Raw genomic sequence first — 12,221 nt, 5'->3', positions numbered from 1 at the left:
TGAGAAGAGCAAGCTTCATAATTTACCAGCACTTCCTGGGTGGCCACACCTTCTTTTCTCTCCTGTCTGGCCTAACGCAGCTGCCATCTGTTCTCCTAAGCACCCGGGGCCCTCCTGTACTTGACAATACATTGCACTGTTACATGAAGAAAAATGAACTGTGTTGGGAGTCTGAAATTCTTTCTCCTTCTACAGTGTGTCCAGTTTCCTGTGTTTTGTTGATTGCAGCCAGTTTGTATATACATGCTTATAAGTTACCTTTGCTTAGTTTTATTCCAAAGAAAAAACTTAACGTAAGTAATGTGTATTATTTATTGATATCACCCTGGATATTAGATAAACATATAGGCAGGGAGTTTTTAGAAAGCATGTATTATACATTCAAGAGAATAAAAGGAGTTGTTTCAGTCTAGTGGGGAAGTTATATATTTAGGGAATTTTTCAAAATATGTTACTCCATCAGTTTCACTGGTCAATTGACTCTGCTTTCAAAGCACATTTAAAAGAATATAGATAAGAAGGATATCTATCTGTTGGATATATTCTAATTTGCCATCTAATGTTATATATGTCTATCATTTACAAATTCCTTGATTTCTCAGCTCATCACTGCTATTTTTTTTGGAGTTCACATTATTATCTAGAAAAAAATCTGCAATAAAATACTCGATAATGAACAATGAGTATTTATTTTAAAAGTTGCAGTAGACTTGGGGTTAATTCTTTAATAGTCAATGTAATTTTAATCCTGATAGAGAAAGATGCTCTTGTGCCAATAAGCACCACATATACATATACTCTATTAGTAACTTTTAACCACAAATACATTGATTTTTATTGCTTTAATTCAAAATGACTATATATATTAAAATAAGAAAATTGATTTATCAAATTTTCTTGGAAAAAACCTTATATTTAGTAGATCAAACTTTCAATTTTTTCATTAAAATTTTTAATTTAATAGTTTCATTAGATATTTCTTTTTTCACAATTTGGGTAATAAGTAAAAAAATTTAGAATGATCGGCACTCGGTTTTGTATTCAGGAATATAATAAATAAATAATCTTAAGTCCACATTTTTTCCTTTTCAGCAAGGGAAATTTGAATATTTTGAAATTTTGAATATCTATTTATTTCAGTTGTCTCTAAAGTAAGGAAGGGAGAGGGTGAGAAATAAGAAAAATTAAAATCAGAACTATGTTAGGTAAGGCTCAAAGATGTCATATTGTCCTAAAAAGAAAATGACTTTTTATTAGCTTGTGACCATGAAATAGTTTCCATTTTATATTATATATGCTGGTATTACAGGTAGAAATAGAATATATCTATGGGTTTATCCACAAGATATTCCTAAACCAGCGAACACTACCGACATTTCTATTATCGTTAACTATTTAGGGTCTATCAGAAATGCTCTGTATTTATATCATGTTTACATGGGGTCTACAGGGTTAACTGTAGAAACTAGTTAGAGTCTATGCTTACTTGGTATATAACTTTGGCAGATTTACTTAATTTCTCCAAGTCTCAATTTCCTTCTCTGTAAATGGAACTGATACAAGTTTTACTTTGATAAAATCAGGGGTCAGCAAACTATAGCCCACAGGCCAAATCTGATTTGCAGCCTATTTGGGAGCAGACAAGGAGGCCAATATAGTGTTTATATTTGTGGTGAGTTGTGAAAACAAAACAACAACAAAAGCAATGAAGACTATAAAAGACCTGCTGCTACAGCTAATTCGCCTTAAATCATGTCCAACTCTTTGTGATCCTATGGACTGTAGCCCACAGTGTTCTCTGTCCATGGGATTTTCTGGGTAAGAATACTGGATTGGGTTGCCACGCCCCCTTCCAGGGGATCTTCCCAACCCAGGGTTCAAACCAGACTCCTGCTTGAATTACCTGCATTGGTAGATGGATTCTTTACCACTAGAGCTACCTGGGAAGCGACCCTATGTGACTGTAAAGCCTAAAATATTCACTATCTGGCCCTTTATAAGTAACTTTTCTAACCCTTAAATTATATCAAATAGTTATTTTAAGATTAAATGAGATTATTCATGTAAAGAATTTGATAGGTGATCAGGCATATGGAAAAGCCTCAATAAATGTCACTTGTTACAGTTTTTGGTAATAATAATTAGCAAATGATATTAATATTCTTCTTAATGGGTCCACCCATTGGTTAAGGCCCATTTTATCTGTATTATCTCACTAGGTCCTATTGTAATAGCATATGTGATAGATAAAACAGAAAGCCATTCTTATTTAGAAGGATGTAAAAGGTTCTGTATCCCTGGTGGCTCAGACGGTAAAGCATTTGCCTACAGTGTGGGAGACCTGGGTTCGATCCCTGGGTCAGGAAGATCCTCTGGAGAAGGAAATGGCAACCCACTCCAGTACTCTTGCCTGGAAAATCCCATGGACAGAGGAACGTAGTAGGCTACAGTCAATGGGGTCGCAAAGAGTCAGACACGACTGAGTGACTTCACTCACTTCACTAACAATGTATAATTTCCGATTCATTTTTATTCACTAATGAATTAAGTTTATTATACTTAATGCAACTCTGATGTGAGAAGCTGTGTCTTGGGAGAAGGGAAATCTGGAGGTAGGTTCATAAAAACATGTCAAAGATCACTGGAAAGGAAATCACTTAATGTTCTTTCTTTGTGGGTTATTTTTATTTCTCTTGTAAAAGAAAGAATGTTAGTCACTTGATTTCTTCTTTTCTGAAGAGAGGTTTCAATTTGGAAAGTGATGTTTTCCCAAAGGGTGAAGGGTCAGGGGTAGCTGGAAGGGAAGATATAAAAGGGAAATAAGTCTATTGTTTTGTTTTGTTTTACCTTCAGAGAATGTAGAGCATTAAATCCCTTGCTTTCTGAATGCCTGGGAATCTTATGTAAGCCCACCACCATAAACTAAGGTTCATACAAGTAAACATCTCTCCCTTCCTTAAGCATTAGATTGAAATGCATTAAATAAATAAATAAATAAACTCTTTTCAGCTGTCCCGATATTAGACCCACTGTCTCAGCCAGTGGGCCTTTGGGAATGCCATCATAATGGAACCCAGCCAGCTGAGGGACAGAGTAGTAGAATCTGCTCAGAGTAGTCTGGTTTGGACTCAAGCTTCAGTCCAGTTAAATGTATAGGAAAAAAAAAATTAAGGTTCCCCTCCACAGAAAGAAAGAAATAAATAAAGCAAGAAAACCAGTAGGGGTTCAAGTTAAAAGGGAAGACCTTATAAACAGATGTGTCTTGGTCAGCAGTAGCAAGATTCATGACGCCATGGCTGGGTAGAAATGAAATAGGCCATGAATTCCTCACCAAATTCCTATGAAAAGAGGATTCTGGTGTTCCTACTAGGGATTTCTTTGTTCTTCATCATCATGATAGCCAAGTCACAGGATTCTAAAGCCCTTGGTTAAGAGAATTATCATAAACCTATGAATGTTCTGGCCCCACACAATAGTAAAAGGCATCCTTTGCGTTCTCTATTAAAGCTCTAGTGCATGGACACTTTTGTTACAAAGTTTCCCACAGCAAAAAAGTGATGCATCGTCTAAGTTTTTTAATAAGATGGCAAAGAAAACATCCCATATATCCATAATTTGGAACCAGTTCTGAAAATGCACTACATCTTGTTTAATTCAAAGTGAGGTAGGGGAGAAGCAAGATGGCTTTGAAAGTTCCTGGTAGGTAGAGATGAAGTGAAGCAGACAAAAGGAGAGTGTCTTGGTATGTCATACAGGGTGCCCACCAGTCAGAGGAACTACAGGAAGAACCAGTGCTAAAAGGCCTGCTGGATAAGGTGAGTCCCCATGTGTGAAACTAAACTCTGAAGAGACAAACTCAAACTCTTAAATTGCTGATGAATCTATTCCATTCAGCTGTACTCCAGATCAATGATTCCTAAACTTAAGAACAGATGCACATTTCTGAAGATTCAGGACTTTTCTGCAATGCTCCTCACCAAATCTGACTTGAACTCATAGGATGCTTGTTAAAAACTCTTTTAGTTCAAAACTATCCCTTTTAGAGATATTTTAAGATAGCACTGCTAAGCAACTTGGTAACAATTTTTACTTACTTCGCAAATGATTATATAAGTAGGGAAGCTAAAAGTCATTAAAAAGCAAGATATTATTGATGTCATTTGCATCATGAATCCTTATTTTTACTATCATCTATCCTGGACTCTTGAGACTCCCTTGGACTGCAAGGAGTTCCAACAAGTCCATTCTGAAGGAGATCAGCCCTGGGATTTCTTTGGAAGGAATGATGCTAAGGCTGAAACTCCAGTACTTTGGCCACCTCATGCGAAAAGTTGACTCATTGGAAAAGACTGTGATGCTGGGACAGATTGGGGGCAGGAGGAGAAGGGGACGACAGAGGATGAGATGGCTGGATAGCATCACTGACTCGATGGACATGAGTTTGGGTGAACTCCGGGAGTTGGTGATGGACAGGGAGGTCTGGCGTGCTGAAGTTAATGGGGTCGCAAAGAGTTGGATACGACTGAGTGACTGAACTGAACTGAACTGATCCTGGATCTGCCCCATGACCTGGCAATTATTACCCAAGGGTCTCATCCTTTAGGACACACAAGGCTATTTCTCCTGTTACAAACATATCAATGGGGACAGAGTAGGGACAGTGAGGAGAAATAAAATGGCTGATATGCCCACCTAAGACTAGAAGCACTATCCCTTTGAAGTGGGAACATTTAAGATTTATTTCAGACCTACTTGTAACCTCTGAAGATATCTGTGTATCCAGGGGATCTTCTCGACCCAAGGATAACAGACCTGTGTCTCTTATGTCTTCTTCATTGGCAGGCAGGTCCTTTACCACTAGCACCACCTGGGGAAGCCCCATATGTGTATGTTGTCTCTATATAAAGAGAATTCCAGGACTCATATCTGGACGCATGTCAAACATTGTAGCAAAAACTATTTTCTACTGAGTCCTCCTTGAGATTCTGAAATATACCTCTAGAAATATCACAGAGGCTTTGTCTATAGGAAAAATCTTCCTGCCAATAAATACCAATAGATTGTTTTAATAAGTAGACAAATGCTAGAATATAACCAAGTTGTAAAGTGGGTTATAAGTGTTGGGTTGTTTTGCCTTTAATAATCCATGATTACTGTAAACTCAAAGGAAAAAAAAAAAAGGTAAGGGACTGGATACTCCTTCAACACATAGCATCTATGAAATGACTGTATGAGCCAAAAACGCTCCAAAAAAGTGTTGAGGTACAAAGGGCCTGGCAGGAAGTATTGTGTCAAAAGACTCAATGAGAGCCCCGTGAAAAGCTTTGCTGAGCTGCCTCTGTGTTGTATGTGTCTTCAGTGGATACCAGGCCAAGACTAGAATAGCCTCTTAAGGGGAAATCCTTTAATTTTTTTCTTATATTTTTCTTCTTTTCTTTCTGTGCTTCCAGCTTCTCCTCTTCTTCCTCTGTATAATCCTTCCCCTTTTCCATTAATTCTCTGGGATTTAAAAGACATGGTTAAATGTAGCTTAGATATTTGAAACTTGGAAAAGATAGCTTTTGTTGACTTTTATTTTCTCATATATTTGGGTGATCCATGAACTTAGAAATGAGTGTCAGTGTGGGTGGCAAGAATGAAGAGAGGACAAGCAGGTATTACCTGTAGGCTAAGTGCCAGGAAAAGAGCTAGCCATTTTATTATTACACTGAAAAATCACACCAACTTCATGAGGTAAATATTATTTATTTTTCCTTATCAAGTGAGAGAAAAGTTTCAAAATATTAAAGATGCCCAAGATCATGCAGTTTGTAAGTAACCAAGGTAGATATGAAACCACTTCTATCAAACAAAGTGAGATGCTAGACAGTAATTGGGAGCAGAGGGCAACTTACTTACATATAGTGGCCAAGAAAGGCTTCTTCATAGAAATAACATTTGAGCTACAACCTGAAGGATAAAAAGGAGCTGGCTTTGCCTATAATGGGAAGCTGAGTGTCCCAGGCAGAGAGAACAGAAGGCCAGGGTGGAAGGAACATCATAAACAAGGGAGAGAGGTGAACACAAAGAGATGGGAGAAATCTCTAGGCATCTGCTGATGTTGAAATGTATATTCATATTAATATATTTAATATTTATTCTAAGTGTAGTGGAAAGCCATTTAAGGGTAAGAGACAGAGGAGTGAAATGATATCATCACCCTGTTTATTTAATTTCTATGTAGAGTATATCTTGCAGAATGCTGGGCTGGATGACTCACAAGCTGGAATCAAGATTGCTGGGAGAAATATCAACAACCTCAGCTATGCAGATGATACCACTTTAATGGCAGAAAATGAAGAGGAAATAAAGAGCCTCTTGATGAGGGTGAAAGAGGAGAGTGAAAAAGCTGGCTTAAAACTCAACATTCAGAAACGAAGATCATGGCATCCTTCATGATGCCATGGCAAATAGATGAGGAAGAAATGTGACAGATTTTATTTTCTTGGGCTCCAAAATCACTGCAGATGGTGACTGCAGCCATGGAATTAAGAGACCCTTGCTCCTTGGAAGAAAAGCTATGACAAACCTAAACAACATATTAAAAAGCACAGATATCACCTTGCCAACAAAGGTCCATATAGTCAAAGCTATAGTAGTCATGTATGGATGTGAGAGTTGGACAGTAAAGAAGACGGATGGCTGAGAATTGATGCTTTCAAACTGTGGTGTTGGAGAAGACTGTTAAGAGTATCTTGGACAGCAAGGAGATCAAACCTGTCAATCCTAATGGAAATCAACCCTGAATATTTATTGGAAGGACTGATGCTAAAGCTGAAGCTCCAATATTTTAGCCACCAGATGCAAAGAGCCAACTCATTGGAAAAGACCCTGACGCTGGGAAAGATTGAGGGCAAGAGGATAAAGGGGCAACAGAGGATGAGATAGTTGGATGGCATCATTGACTCAGTGGACATGAGTTTGAGCAAACTCCAGGGGATGGTGAAGGACAGGGAGGCTTGATGTGCTGCAGCCCATGGTGTTGCAAAGAGTCAGACATGACTTAGGACTGAACAGCAACAAAAACAAAATCTATCTGGTTCTTGAATGCATCTTTCCATCTAGTACTCTAGGAAGTGAAAATGTATTTTATAGCTCCATATTATGACATCTGAGATGATACAGCAGATTATGAGTTTTACTTTCTTTCCTTATTCCAAACCCATTAATTAATTAAAATGTCATTGTTTCTCTCTTATCTGAATGACAGTGGATAAACAACAGTTTGTGACATTTGAGATCATAAGATTTATTTCAGAATGCCATTGTCCCTGTTTTATCTGTGTTAGAGCGGATAAACAAGAGTGGCCACCTTTCTGTTCATCAGAGACTGTGCAGAATCCACGAGAAAGAGCCCCTGGAGTTGTTTAGTGATATGGTCCTGCCAATAACATTTAACATTGGTTTAAACATTATGAGCCCTGCTTGGTAAGATAATGGTTCTGGAACCACACTTTTTTATTTTGAATCCTCACTTTGCTACTTAATATCTGGGAATATTTGGGCAAATTGTTTAACTTCTCTGTCTCAGATTTCTCATCCTTCATGTGGGGATAATAATAGGGTCTACCTCATGTGATTACTGTGAGGAAGAAATGAATTAAAATCTATATAGCACTCAGAACAGTGCCTGGAACATAGAAATGAACTAATAAGGGCTAAGTGTATCTAAAACTGTCAGATTCAGTTCAGTTCAGTTCAGTCGCTCAGTCGTGTCTGACTCTTTGCGACCCCATGCATCACAGACCGCCAGGCCTCCCTGTCCATCACCATCTTCCGAAGTTCACTCAGACTCACGTCCATCGAGTCGGTGATGCCATCCAGCCATCTCATCCTCTGTCATCCCCTTTTCCTCCTGCCCCCAATCCCTCCCAGCATCTCAGAGTCTTTGCCAATGAGTCAATTCTTCGCATGAGGTGGCCAAATTTGACAGGCCAAAACTGTCAAATCAGAGCAGGAATTAAATCTGCTCTTAGAGATAGTCTACCAAAATTTGTTTCATCCAGTTTTTTTGCAAGTGTGCAAGATGGTAAACACTCCTTTTCCAATATGTGTATATTAATGAAGCATTTGACTTAAAAAAATTGCATAATATGAAAGTTGGAAGTTAAGTTTTATTGGGGGCAAGTGAGGACTATAGCTCAGGAGAGTGCATTTCAGATAGTTCTGAGAAACTGTTTCAAAGAGGCAGTGAGGAAGATCAGTACATATGCAATTTTGGTGAAGGGAGAGTACATGTAATCAAGCACATTAATTTTGTGGAAAGTTTCTACTAGCCAAGAGAAGCAGTTGTCCTTCTGAAGGTTTTTATTGCTTTTCTAGATATGAGAAGATATAAGAACTGAGCTCATAAAATTGACTCTTGAAAATATTTGACTATCCAAAGACCTGTTTGGGCAGTTTTTTCCAGAGCACAGAGTGCCTCATTTCAGCAGCTGCAGTAGCATGTGATTTAGTCCTTGTAGAGGTAGATGCAAGTGCCAATGGCAAGTTAACATGGGTAATGAAATTGTAGATATCGGGAGAGCTACTTAAAAGAAAGAAAAAACAGGACACTTGAGAACATCAATATTTTAAGAAAAGAAAGAGGGGGCACAAAAAATAGACCATCAGGAGGAATATTCTAAAAAGGTAGAATAGGTCAAAGAGGGCTAGAGTAACAAGTGATAGCAGGCTGACAGTGGTAAAGAGATCAGCAGAATGAAGAGTAAAAATGGATCCCCATTGATTGTACCATTAGGACAGTTTTGATCTTTATTCAACTGGTCTTGGGGTAGACTTGGAAAAAGGAAGTTGGTTTATAGCCAGGGGTTAAAACCTAAATATGAAGTGAAGAATTATAAACAACTCTTCTAATAGGAAAAAGGAAGAGAGGGGAAATTATAGCTTTGAAAGGAGGCTGAAATTAAAGACATATTGAATGAGTTTTCTAAAGGAAGATGTGATAGACTCATTGAAAGAGAGGTGATTAAGAGCATCCTGACTGAGTCTGAATTTTATCTCTAGCATTTCCTAGCTGGAGTCATGGGCATGTTGCTAAAAATCTCTCTGTGCCTCAGTTTTCACATCTGTAAAATTGAGATTATAATAGGACATACCTCGGGTGGCTATGGTAATGTATTGTGTCCACATGCGTACTAAGCATATAGTAAGCATATACCAAGTATATAAGCATATATCAAGCATATTAATCTTATGCAATAGAATTAATAGCTATTTTCATAAAGGAAGGGAGAGAACATTTTCTTTGAGATTGAGGAGGAAGTCAGGCAAAGAAGTAACTAAATTGTGAAAGATAAGGGAAGGGATTTGAGAAATGTCTTAATGGAAACCCTCTACTGCTGCTGCTAAGTCATGTCAGCCATGTCTGACTCTTTGCGATGCCATGGACTGTAGCCTACCAGGCTTCTCCGTCCATGGGATTTCCCAGGCAAGAGTACTGGAGTGGGTTGCCATTGCCTTCTCCTGGAAACCCTCACTTTCCTCAATAAATGGGAAGAAAACTTCAGACAAGAAGTTAGGAACAGGGTCTGAAATGTAGATAAAGTGGTAAAATTTGAGCATAGGATCTGGAAAATGGCAAAGAAGGATGAAATAAAAAAGATGATCAAGAAGGACTTAGGGTATAGGTGATACAAATACACTTGTTAAAGAATCAATGTGCCTGCATATGAGATTTTCTCCAGCAGGTTTTACCAGCTGGTAGATGCTGTAGTTCCCACCCTACATGGACTGTGCAGGTCAGAAGTGAGCAGAGATGGAGAAAGGGATCTGCTATCACAGTCATTCAATAAGTCATTCCATTAGGAATGCTAATATCTTTTAAAAGCGTTCATTATTGTGTCATTTTAAAACATTTTATTATTTTTAGTATTTCTTTACTTTTTTTCCTTATACAAAAATATACATAATATAAAATTTAACCATTTCTAAGTGTGCAACTTGGGGCTTCCCAGGTGGCACTGGTAAAATAACCTGTCTGCCAATGCAGCTAGGTCTAAGAGACCTGGGTTCTATCCTTAGGTTGGGAAGATTCCCTGGAGGAGGAAATGGCAACCCACTCCAGTAGTTTTGCCTGGAGAATTCTATGGACAGAGGAGACTGGCGGGGTAGAGTCCATAGGGTCGCAAAGAGTCAAAGATGACTGAAGTAACTTAGCACTCACATATGCATGCACGCAAGTATACAACTTAATGACATTTAGTACTTTTACACTGGCGTGCAACAATTACTACAGCACATTTCCAGAAATTGTTTTATCATCCAAAGTGAAACTCCGCACCATTAGATAATAACTCTTCATTACCCTCTTCTTCTAGTCCCTGGCAATAGCTATTCTGTTCTCTATCTTTATCAGTTTGACTATTCTGCTGCTGCTGCTGCTAAGTCACTTCAGTCATGTCCGACTCTGTGCCACCCCATAGATGGCAGCCCACCAGGCTCCCCTGTCCCTGAGATTCTCCAGGCAAGAACGCTGGAGTGGGTTGCCATTTCCTTCTCCAATGCATGAAAGTGAAAAGTGAAAGTGAAGTCGCTCAGTCGTATTCGACTCAGCGACCCCATGGACTGCAGCCTACCAGGCTCCTCCGTCCATGGGATTTTCCAGGCAAGAGTACTGGAGTGGGGAGCCATTTCCTTCTCTGTTGACTATTCTAGGTACCTCATATAAGTGGAATTATATAATCTTTTTCCTTTTTGTGTCTGAGTTATCTAACTTAGCATAATATTTTCAAGTTTCACCCATGTTGTACCATGTATCAGGATTTCATTCCTTTTTGAGGCTGAATAGTATTCCATTATGTGTATGTAACATATTTTGTTCATGTATCATATCTGTCCATGAACATACATGTTGTTTCCATTTAGTTATTGTGAATAATACTGCTATAGATCTATATCTATCAATACCAAGTGCAAGTGGACTCTATCTCAGAAATGCAAGATTGGTTTCATAAACAAAAATCAATCAAACCATTTCACCATATTAACAGCAAAAACAAAAATAAAAACATATGGCCCTCTAAATAGAGGCAGAAAAGGTTTTTGATCTAATTCTATATTCTTTTTTTTTTTAATTTTATTTTATTTTTAAACTTTACAATATTGTATTGGTTTTGCCAAACATCGAAATGAATCCGCCACAGGTATACATGTGTTCCCCATCCTGAACACCCCTCCCTCCTCCCTCCCCATATCATCCCTCTGGGTCGTCCCAGTACACCAGCCCCAAGCATCCAGCATTGTGCATCGAACCTGGACTGGCGACTCATTTCATACATGATAGTATACATGTTTCAATGCCATTCTCCCAAATCTTCCCACTCTCTCCCTCTCCCACAGAGTCCATAAGACTGTTCTATACATCAGTGTCTCTTTTGCTGCCTCGTACACAGGGTTATTGTTACCATCTTTCTAAATTCCATATATATGTGTTAGTATTGAAAGAAAAATAAAAACATAGAAAGCTAGGAATAGAAAGAAACATCTTCAATCTGATAAACAGCATGTACATAAGAATCAACATCATTTTTGTTGGTAAAATATTGAATGTTTTCTACTAAGATTAGGAAAAAGACAACAATCTTACTCTATTTTTGTCTGTGTTTTATCAGAGATCTTAAGAAGTGTAATAATGTAAGAAAATAATAGAGTGATGGTTAGAAGGAAGAGTAAAACTGTGTTTCTTTGCAGGTTATATGTGTGTGTTGTAGAAAATCCTAAGGAGTCTATGAAATTCTACTAAAAAATAATACATGATTTTAGCATGGATACAGGTTCACTAAAATAAATTTTATTTTTTAACAAATATAATTGAAAGCATGTAGCAAATAATTGAAAAATAAAATATAATTTGTATTAATAATTATTTAAAACTTTGGAATAAAATTAAGCAAAAGCATATAAAATCTCTACATCAAAAGCTCCAAAATGTAGATGAGTTACTTGAAAAGGATCTAAAAAACTGAGAGCTATATTGGGCCACTGGTTTGGAAAACTTATTGTTGTTAAGATGTCACTTTTCCTCCAGTGATTTGTAGATTCACTGCAATCCAAATTAAAATCATAGTAGGCTATTTTATCAAAATTAATATAATGATTCTCATTTTGTATAGGGATACAAATGATGTATCTAGATTAGTTGAAACAATCTTGAAAATGAACATAATAGCAATCTTTTTTAT

The 12,221-nt window shown here is 37.6% G+C and overlaps 1 long non-coding RNA gene across 1 annotated transcript in view; it reads right to left on the bottom strand.

Moving 5' to 3' along the window:
• Nucleotides 1–2,695: 2,695 nt before the first annotated feature.
• Nucleotides 2,696–12,221, bottom strand: part of LOC129647741 (uncharacterized) — an 88,282-nt gene continuing 78,756 nt past the window's right edge. The window contains exon 4 of the long non-coding RNA XR_008712475.1: nucleotides 2,696–2,794. This is a non-coding gene — a long non-coding RNA (uncharacterized LOC129647741). The remainder of the gene's footprint in view (nucleotides 2,795–12,221) is intronic.

The sequence above is a fragment of the Bubalus kerabau genome, chromosome 3, assembly GCF_029407905.1.
Source record: "Bubalus kerabau isolate K-KA32 ecotype Philippines breed swamp buffalo chromosome 3, PCC_UOA_SB_1v2, whole genome shotgun sequence".
Lineage (NCBI taxonomy): Eukaryota > Metazoa > Chordata > Mammalia > Artiodactyla > Bovidae > Bubalus > Bubalus kerabau.
The sequence above is the reverse complement of the archived record's forward strand: the minus strand, read 5'-3'. Positions and strand labels throughout refer to the sequence as shown.